The sequence below is a fragment of the Coenobita brevimanus genome, chromosome 79 (assembly GCF_032717465.1).
Source record: "Coenobita brevimanus isolate Jiangsu-jjx chromosome 79, ASM3271746v2, whole genome shotgun sequence".
In the NCBI taxonomy this organism is placed as follows: domain Eukaryota; kingdom Metazoa; phylum Arthropoda; class Malacostraca; order Decapoda; family Coenobitidae; genus Coenobita; species Coenobita brevimanus.
This window is the reverse complement of record NC_137032.1, coordinates 31,399,938-31,409,836: the sequence shown is the minus strand read 5'-3', so window position 1 is coordinate 31,409,836 and position 9,899 is coordinate 31,399,938. Positions and strand designations below refer to the sequence as shown.

The window sequence follows — 9,899 nt, the reverse complement described above, 5'->3', positions numbered from 1 at the left end:
GAGAAGGAGAGAGTTCTGAAAGAAGCCTGGTTGATAACATGCTTATAGAGAGAACTATGCATAGGAGTGTTGTTGTCTTGTTACTCTGAGGGCAGTAAGATGACGATATGGAGGTCTATCTGTTCTTATGATTGTGGTATACAAGATTTAGCTAAGTGGAGTGAGATGGAGAAAGAGAGAGAGGGCCAGTCAATACAAAGGACAAAGTGGATAAGCTGAGACATAGAATAGTTTCAGATGAATAACAGTACCAGGATAAGGTAATTGAGTAGTTGGAGTCAGTGAATTAGGAGTAAATAAATCTGGAATTGAATTATTCAGTAATTACTTAGCACCATAACAACCAGGTCATATGGCGCTGAAAATTGTAGCCTATGTACTACAACAAAATCAGTATCTGCTTCCAAGGATAAATAAAACAAAGAATGACAAAAAAAAATTAACTGTAAAAGGTGGACAAATTCCACCTCTAAGAAAACCAAAGTATCGGACTGGTAGCCAGAGCCTCCTCCAGGCATGGAAGACTGATAATAGGTACCATCACCCCCCCCCCCATGCCTATGGAGAAACATCTGAGGCAGGTCCTCCAGACTCAGACACTTGTCCAGCAAGTGACAAACAATGACAAACAATAAGGAGAACCAGACAGTCATCACAATACTGCTGAGCCCCATCACATGGTAGGAACCCCTGAGTTAGCTGTGGGTGCCCAGTGCAAAGTCAGGCAACAGCCACCTCTGATCACTGCATCTAAGACTCAGTTCTTACACCTCTCAACCCGACAAAATCTTCCACAGGTATAGCCATTAATGTTTAATAATATTCAGCTTAATCCTGCATCATCCGTGAACATGCTTGGGGTTTCATTTACTCGGGACTTATCTTGGAAAGATCATATTACATCTCTTGTAAAATCTGCTTCCAAGAGATTGGGTGTGCTAAGCCGACTCCGCTCTTTCTTTACCCCTGCACAATTGTTGACTCTATACAGGGGTTTTATCTGCCCCTGTGTGGAGTACAACTCTCATGTGTGGGGAGGCTCCCCACATACAGCTCTCCTCAATAGGGTGGAGTCAAAGGCTTTTTGTCTCATTAACTCTCCTCCTCTTACTGACTCCCTTCAACCTCTGTCTCTTTGCCGCACTGTTGCATCTTTATCTCTTTTCTATTGCTACTTTAATGGTCACTGCTCCTCTGAACTGTCTGCTTGCATTCCTTCACCTCTACGACAGGCGCGTAGCACCCGTCAGGCAGCAAACTCGCATCCCTTTTCTGTCCAACTCTCTAATCCAAGAGTTAACCGTTACTCCCAGTCTTTCATTTATGCAACAGGTCAACTCTGAAACTGTCTCCCTCTGTCTGTGTTTCCTGCTGCCTATGATCTCCAGTCTTTCAAACGCAGTGTGTCCAGGCATCTCAAAATGATCGGATCTTGAATTTGGCTCTCTATTGTATTTTGTTTTTCTCTTGGAGGGAACTGTTACTGCGGGCTTATGGCCTTTGGTTCCTTCTTCCTCGCATAAAAAAAGAAAAGAAAAAATTCACTGTATAGTTGTAATCATATGGAAGCCAGGCACTGTTGTTTTATTTATTGTACATAAAATAAAATGTAAAAAGTTGAACAGGTATATAGTAGAATATCAGAGCAAGTGCAGTGTAAATCAGCTCCAAATTTACCGGTATATTAATACACAAACTGAAAATATAAAGGATGTACAGTAAAAGTACAGAATAGGTGCAGTGGTATGTAATGTTTATGTGTGGTACAGTAGACCCTTTATGTTTATCATATAAGAGACATACAGAAATACTAAATAAAAACAAGAGCATTACATAGCTCTTTATATATAAGTAGGAAAAAATAGGACAAAGACAAAAGCCTCAAAGAAATAAAACATTGAATATCTCTTATGATGCTTGATTTAAGTAAGCATTAACAAAAAACTATACGAATATATATATATATATACAGTAGGCTCGCCCAGTGCGCGTCATCACAGTGAGCGAATCGCATTGTGCGCGAGTGACCAAAAATCATAACGAAAAACCTTGAATGCACAAGTTTACCCCACAAAACACGAAGTAGAGGCAAGAAGTGGCTTAAAAACGCCATTTTCCATCAATACGCGACCCCCCCCCCCACACAACGTGCCAATAGTGACCTAGAGGCTCATGGGGAAGGTGCTCAAGAGGAGTCTACAATAAGATATCGTCAATGACAGCTTCAATAATAACGTTTTCGGCAATAACAGTAAGTTAGAATAGATATCCAGTTACTATAATAATGATGTTTATTTCGTGAATACGAAGTTGTTATACTGCCAATACGTCCATAACAAGATGAGGAATGAAACAAACAAGCAAGAAGAGATGAAGGAAATTGCCAAAAATGTGAGCAGTAGTGAGGAGGAGAGGGAGGATCCTCCCCTCACCACCTCCCCTGACTCGCCCACCGCCGTCCTCCACTGCCCCACCTGACTCACCAGCCGCCTCCCTCTCCACCTTCACAGCCCCACCTGACTCACCTGCTTCACCTGGCATACCTGCAACCCCCACCATAATGACTGTTGCTGCATTCTGGAAGAAATGTAACATTCAACAGGCCGTAAATTTCTTCGTCAAAGCCTGGAATAATACAACATTGGCAACCGTTAAACAAGCGTGGTGCAGCCGGGGTGGTGGCGGGGGCACTGTAAGTGTGTTGCCGTGCCTCAGAACTCTTGTTGTTTAAATCCATCAGGCCTGTTGTCTACTGTTGTTAAGGTGACTGCCCATATTTTTGTTATTGCAGCTATATGTGTAGTACAATGTCTGAAAAATTTGACCTTTTTTATATCTCTAAGTGCCAAAAAAAGTCCAGGTATGAGGGGGTACTGCCCATATGTAATTATTCCCATAAGATTATGTATTCCCAGAGTTCGAGGTCGTGGACCGCCCAATCTCTCGCGCATTGTGCGAGCCTACTGTACATGTAGATGTAAACTGGCGGTCTATTCAGTTAAATACACTACAGTAGTTGCCCTTCAGTAAGGCACTTCACTGTCTCACGCCCAAATGGCGCCTCTTACTGAATGTTTACGCAAATAAGCATGTGGTTGGTGCCAACATGTCTCCTTTGTGTTATGTAGATAGTTACCTGCTTTTGGCTCTCCTCATTTCCATCTCTGCACCTCACTCTCACTTAAAAAAGATAAAATATTTGTAGCTACTGCCTGTAGCATCTTCAGTGGAAAGTATAATATATGTGCATTATATTCATATCTCAATTTTTGATCATGATTTTTTTTTTTTTTTTTTTCACAGGGTTTGGTGAACCCTCATGGTTGAGATCAAAGATAGTCACTACATGTTGAAATGATGAGGGAGATTGGTATGATTCACCCATAGTTTCACCGTGTGAGTGTATACGAAGTCACGATTGCACGTGACTAGTTGTGTAGTGGGACAGTATCTATCTATTGCCAGACGCCTCAATCCCGTTTGGGGTGGCCACAAACAAATTGCCTCCATGTCGCCCTGTCCCCCGCCATCTCACTGCCTTGCTCCCAACTCACACACCCCTCTCTCATATACTTCTCCACCCCATCCCTCCATCTCACCCTCGGCCTCCCCCTCCCTCTTCCCCCCTCCACCTCACTCACATACACTCTCTTCGTCAGTCTTTCACCCTCCATCCTCTCCACATGGCCAAACCACCTCAGCGTGTTCCTCATAACGCTTCCTATCACATCCACATCCACACCACAACGCTCCTTTATATCCTCATTCGTCAGCCTTTCTCTCCATGTGACTCCACAGGCTCCTCTTAAATAACTCATTTCCACTGCTCTCACTCTTGACTTGTGTCCTTCCAACAACGTCCAAGCTTCACTTCCGTACGTTAGAGTTGGTATCACAATACTGTCATGTAGTAACTTTTTCACTTCCATGCTCACTTATCAATGCTTTCAAAGTACCAGCAACCTTTCTTCCCTGCTGTACCCTTTCACGCACTTCACCCTCCAAACCTCCATCCTTACTCATCACACTACCCAAGTACTTAAACGTACTCACATTTTCCAGTTCCTCACCATCCAACACTATGCTCATAGTGGGACACACTATGCTCAATTGATTAAGCTAGTGAAAAGTGAAAGTATTGATGCCCTCCTAATAAATTCTGGTTTTGCGTGTATTGTACTGGTAATGTGATTTGAGATGATGAAACATTTGGTGAAGATGATGATGAGATGATAATGTGATGAGATGATGAGATGAGATGATGATAATATGATGATCTGAAATGATGATGCACTGGCTAGTGCTCATATTAGGGCAGCATGTGAGAAAAAGGTTGGTTTTGGAGAGAGCATGGTCAATTGAGCATGAAACACCTAGCTCCCAGGTGCAAGAACTTTTGTGATATGAGATTTGATGTTGAACCAACAGGAAAAAATAAAAACATTCCCCTGAAAAAATGGACACAAGTAATAAAATCTGCAGACAAATATCCCATGAAAAATGAGGGATTACTGGACAGTATTTATAAATTTTTTTGCTTATTAGTATTGGCATTGTTTTCAGCATATTATATATTTCATTACAGAAAGCAGCAATGTTGTCAATCTGAGCAATGGAGGGTCCAGTATATAGCAACTTGTCCATGGACCTTCTATCTACAGCCCAGGTTTCACAACCAGCTACCCACCACGGGACACAAGGTCAGGTGTTACCACCTACTGTCCATCATGTGGCTGAAGTATCACAGCCAACAGCTCTTCATGAGGTGCAAGTAGCACAATCCACTACCCAGATAGGACTTCCTGCAACAGAAATAGGACAAAGCACAACGAATCTTGAGAGTTGTGAACTACATCCAACAACTCACAGTGCTCCTGTTAGGGTATCTTTAAAGACAGAGTCTGAAGAGCCGGTCTCTGTCATCCTAGATAAAGGTGCAAACCTGCAAGTTGATCTAGTAGATTCACAGGGTGAAGATGATGATACAGGAGGTGAAGGTAATGGAGAAGACAGCAAAAGGGAGCCCTCAGAGGAAGAAATTCTGCCCAGGAAGAGAAATAAACTTAGCAAGACCAAGGTGAGTTTTCACCATCCTTTAAATTCAATTGGTATACATTTTTCATCGCTTCATTGTGTTTATCAAGGCTCCATCATCCCTGCATGTGTCAGCAGCCTTGGTCACCAAATGGTGGCTGTCCATGCTCCTAAATCTCTGGCAGCCTCCCTGTTCAGTCCCTCATCCCTGTGGTCACACTCTATGACCTTGTCCCTTGTGTTTTTCAGTCTGCCTCTTACAGCCGTATCCCCAACATTCACATTTCTCACATTCTGCAACCAGTTGTCATCCCACATCCTCTCCACATGCCCATGCCATCTTAATCTCCTCGTCACATCACCAATACACCCCACTCCCATCCTTCCATTCAACTCTTCCTTCATAAACCTAGGTTCCCCCCCGTCCTTGCATTCAAGAAAGCACCGCATATCTACACCTAATCATGGTCAATTCTGTACATTTAAGTCTATGAGTATCCTTTTTCTGTACTGCCCAGGTCCCACTACCATAAAGCATTACACTCTTGACACTTGCCACATACAAAGATCCCTTAGCACAAAGGGAGAGCCCTCTCAGTATCAGGAGAGGCAACAGCTCCCTGAACTTCTAACCACTCCTCACTCAAGCCACAGAGCTTGGTCCAGCCCCACGTCCAGCACATAACATGTCTCCCAAGTAAAAAAACTCTTCCACGCACTCAAGAGACTCACCAGCAAGATCAATCCTTTCATGCCTGACAATCTCCACATGCTCTACCCGACACACCGCACACATGAAATCAGCATTATCTCGTAGTCTACCTCTAGTACCACTATGTCTCATGTACTTGCTTACCACAGACACTGCAGAAGATGAACTTACTCCCCAACACTCTTTTGGCAAATAAATACTTATTGAAAAAGCAAAGTAAAGCAGTTATTTACGTAAATGAGACATTTGTACTACATAGTACAGCCTCTGAAATTTGAAGTGAGCGTGTCCAAGGACAACACAGATTTTAGAAAAATTTTAACTCTGAAAGTACTGTAGTATTTAATTGGGTTTCCATATATCATAATATACCTTAGACATACTTTTGGCATGCCAGATTGCATAAGTTAATGCAGTTATCCTTGCCTTCCACTCACAGAAATATTTAACTGGTTATTAATACTGAAGATGACAAAACAAAAAAGGTTTCAAAGCAAGCCTGAGGACAGTAAATCACCCATGGGGATGAGGGTGGGTTCATGGAATGTGGGAAGTTTGAGGGGAAGAGCAGGGGAAGTCGTTGAGGCATTCAGTAGGAGGTGGGTGGACGTGGCGTGTTTGCAGGAAGTCCGGTACAGGGGTGGATCAGCCAGGAAGATTGTTGGGAGGGACTGTTGCTATAAGTTGTTTTGGCAGGGGAGGACAGACGGATATGGAGGTGTTGGTGTGATGGTTGCGGAGAAATGGGTGGAATATGTTATGAATGTTTTGAGAGTAAGCGATAGGATATTGGTTGTGAAAATTCTGTTGGGAAGAAAGATAGCTGTGATTATATCGGCATATGCTCCACAGGCAGGATTGGATGAATCAGAGAAAGATAGATTTTGGGATGATTTAATACGTGTAGTGGGTGGTATGCGGGATGATGAGATAGTGATTTTGGGAGGGGACTTAAATGGTCATGTAGGTGAAGCAGCCCAAGGTTATGAAGGAGTGCATGGGGGATGTGCATATGGTCTAAGGAATGCAGAAGGGGAAAGGATACTAGAGTTTGGGGAGGCAACGGACATGATTGTGTGCAACACATATTTTAGGAAAAGAGACAGTAGGTTAATTACGTATGAGTCTGGGGGAAATAGCAGTCAGATAGATTATTTTCTGGTTAGGAGGGCCGATAGGAGGTTAGTGAGGGATGTTAAAGTTATAGGAAGTGAGGAGTGTGTGCAGCAGCACAAACTATTGATTTGTGATATGGTGCTTAAAGAACAAATGATGAAAAAGAGGACTTATGTACCTAGGAGGAAAATATGGAAGCTGAAAAACCAAGTAGTAAGGGATGCCTTCTATAGCGAGTTGAGGAGAGTGGTGGCTGAACAGGGAGCTGTAGACAGAGGCGTTAATGAACAGTACAGAGCCCTCAAGAACAATTTCTTGAGAGTTACTAATGTAACATGCGGCTGGACAAGAGGACCACCAAGACATAAAGTAACTTGGTGGTGGGATGAGGGTGTAGAAGCTGCAATTAAGGAGAAAAGAAGGCTTTTCCGGGAATGGAAGAAGGGTGGTAGCAAAGAGGAATATTTGGCTGCCAAGCGTAGGGCTAGGAGAGAGGTATACAGGGCAAAGTCTGAGTCACAGAGACAATTACTTGATAACCTCAATCATGGGGAAAGGAAAAATATATTTAGGGTGGCAGGTCAGGTGAAGAGGGATAATCGGGATATCATAGGTGAGCAGTGTGTGAAGAATGATGAAGGAAGGGTAGTGGTGAACAGTGAGGATATTAAAGATGCATGGAGAGAGCATTATAACCGGTTGTTGAATGAGGAGTTTGACTGGGACAGGGAAGGTTTGGAGCCAGCAGATCCAGTGTCTGGCCCTTGGCCTTTGATTGATACTGCTACTGTGAGTGAGGCAATAGGCAGGATGAGGGTGGGGAAGGCAGCAGGTGTGTCTGGGTTGACTGCCGAAATGTTGAAGGCCTCAGGCGATATAGGGGTGAGTTTAGTCACTGACCTGATAAATAGGATTATTTATGAGTGTGTTGTCCCAGATGATTGGCTGAAGAGTGTAATTGTAAATGTGTATAAAGGGAAGGGTGATGCCCTGGAAAGAGGGAATTATAGAGGTATAAAGCTTTTAGATCAGATAATGAAGGTAATGGAGAGAGTTTTAGAAGGTATGATTAGAGAAAGAGTGAATATTGATGAGATGCAGTTTGGGTTTATGCCAGGTAGGGGGACCACTGATGCCATATTCATTGTTCGACAGCTTCAGGAAAAATATATTGGTAGGAGAAGGGATCTTTATTTTGTTTTTGTTGATTTGGAAAAGGCCTTTGACAGAGTCCCTAGAGAGGTGGTGAAGTGGGCAATGAGAAAGCTTGGCTTGGAGGAGTGGCTGGTTAGGGTGGTTATGGCCATGTATGTGGGTGCTCACACCCAGGTGAGAGTGAATGGAGATTTGAGTGATGAGTTTTCCGTGAATGTTGGTGTGCATCAGGGGTCAGTCTTGAGTCCCATGTTGTTTATCATGGTACTTGAAGCCCTTTCACGTGACTTTAGAAACGGACTCCCGTGGGAGTTGTTGTATGCTGATGATTTGGTGTTGATTGCAGAGAATGAAAGGGAGGCGGAGGAAAGGTTTAGGAAGTGGAGAGATGGTATGGGGCAAAAGGGTTTAAGGGTAAATGCAGATAAAACAAAAGTGATGATATCTAGGGTTGGTGGCGGTACTGTCAAAGACGAGGGAGAGTGGCCATGTGCAGTTTGCCACAAGGGCGTGGGAAGTAATTCCATCTTGTGCGGTGTGTGTGATAAATGGGTGCATAAGAGATGTAGTGGTATCAGAGGTAGACTGCGAGATAATGCTGATTTTATGTGTACGGCGTGCCGGGGTGAGCAGGTGGAGATCGTCAGACGTGAAAGAATTGAACTTGCTGGTGAATCTCTTTTGAGTGTGTGGAAGAGTTTTGTTATTTAGGAGACATGTTGTGTGCTGGAGGTGGGGCTGGAGCTAGCTCTGTGGCTAGGGTGAGAAGTGGTTGGAAGAAGTTCAGGGAGCTCTTGCCTCTCCTGACATTGAGGGGGCTCTCCCTACGTGCTAAGGGGTCTTTGTATGCAGCGTGTGTTAGGAGTGTAATGCTGTATGGCAGTGAGACCTGGGCAGTGAAGGAGGAAGACATTCGCCGGCTCAGACGTACAGAAATGACAATGATTAGGTGGATGTGCAGTGCGTCCCTGCGTCCAAGGCCTGGAGGGGCTGGGTTTACAATGGAAGAGTTGAGAGGTAGGATGGGACTGGAGTGTATTGGTGTTGTGATGAGGAGAGGTAGATTGAGGTGGTTTGGACATGTGGAGAGGATGGGGGATGATAGTTGGGTGAGGAAGGTGAGAAGTGTTAATATTGGGGGTGGGGTTATGAGGGGTAGACCGAGAAAGACATGGGACGAGGTCATTAAGTGTGACCTTAGGGTTAAGGGACTGAACAGGGAGGCTGCAATGGATCGTGCAGCATGGAGAGCCGCCATTAGGTGACCAAGGCCGACACATACAAGCATGTTGGAGCCTTTAAAAACGAAAACGAAAACGAAACCCTTGTCCTATGCTCATAGAAGTATTGAACTGGTTACTCTTGTCTTATGCTTATGGAAGTATTTAATTGGCTGTCCTTGTCTTATGCTCATAGAAGTGTTTAACCCTTTGCAGGCAGCAAAACTATATATAGACTGTAGAATCTGCTGAAAAAATGCAGGGAGACTGTATATAGATGTTTCCCCAAAAATTGTCCCCTGTAAATCCTAGCTGCGACTATATATAGTCGGCAGTGTATAAGTGCCCTAGAGCCTCAGATATCCCTAATTGGCAACATACGGGTAGTGGGTGGCGTATATAAGATTGCTCAGTCACTGACTCAGTCTGTTCCTGGCTCTTAAAGGGGACACAACACTCATTGTTTTTCTTGTAGACCTCAATTTCTGATTTTCTTTTGATACTTGGATATTGTAGATATAATCATGTCCCACACAAGGAGAAACATTAGTAATGATGAGATACAACTTATTCTAGATCAGGATTTGGATGATGATTTCATTGATAATATTAGTAGTAATTCTACATCTGATAATAATGGTGATGACACTGATAATGATGAA

At 43.6% G+C, this 9,899-nt stretch overlaps 1 pseudogene; it reads left to right on the top strand.

Moving 5' to 3' along the window:
- The first annotated feature begins 4,612 nt into the window (after positions 1–4,612).
- The window catches only part of LOC145409077 (uncharacterized), a 44,258-nt pseudogene continuing 38,971 nt past the window's right edge, over positions 4,613–9,899 (top strand).